The sequence below is a fragment of the Phaethon lepturus genome, unplaced genomic scaffold (genome assembly GCF_000687285.1).
Source record: "Phaethon lepturus isolate BGI_N335 unplaced genomic scaffold, ASM68728v1 scaffold39587, whole genome shotgun sequence".
Lineage (NCBI taxonomy): Eukaryota > Metazoa > Chordata > Aves > Phaethontiformes > Phaethontidae > Phaethon > Phaethon lepturus.
In genome coordinates, this window is record NW_010550467.1 from 1 (window position 1) to 745 (window position 745).

Sequence of the window (745 nt, forward strand, 5' to 3'; positions counted from 1 at the left end):
GCATGTCCAGCATGGCTGCAGGGAGCAGGGTGTCCACGCTGCAAGGCTTGGCAGTTCGGCAACCTCGTGCTCGACTGATTGTTTCCTCCATGTATTTCTTCCATAACGTGCTAAAACCCCCTTCCCTTCCCCTTTAGGCTGCCCATGGGCAAACCAGCCAGGGGTGGCCACAGCAGTCCTGCCTAGGGACCCCCCCAATGACACAAAGCGGCCGGCATGAGCCACAGAGCACGGGGATGCTCGCCGGGGAGGGGACAATACTGAAAAGCACCCACAGAGCCCATCCTGAGCCACAAAGAGCCCGGGAGAGGCATCAGAGGGGGCTGAGCCCCCCATGCTGGGGCGGGTGGCAGTGCTGGGGGTGCAGAGGAGGGGGGAGCTGGCTCCAGGCAGCCCAGCCCATGGATGCTGCTGGGGACCTCTGGGGACAAGGCAACAAATCTGGGGTCCTGAGCGCCCATACCCAGCTCAGGGCCAGGGCAAGAGCCTGACCCTGGCATGACGTTACAGATGGGCTTCCAGCCGGCATGGCCCCCAGCCCAGCCTGAAACAGCTGATGCCAGCAGCTGAGCAGAGGCATCTGGGCTTCTGCCATGCCAGCCCACTCTGGCTTTTCGGGGGTTCCCTGCTCAGCCATTCATTCTGGCCATGTCCCTTCTCCACCTCATGTCCTCAGCTGCTTCTTGGCCCCCTCAGCCCCAGCCTTTTAGGAGAGTGGCCCCGGGGAGGGGACGGCAGGGATACT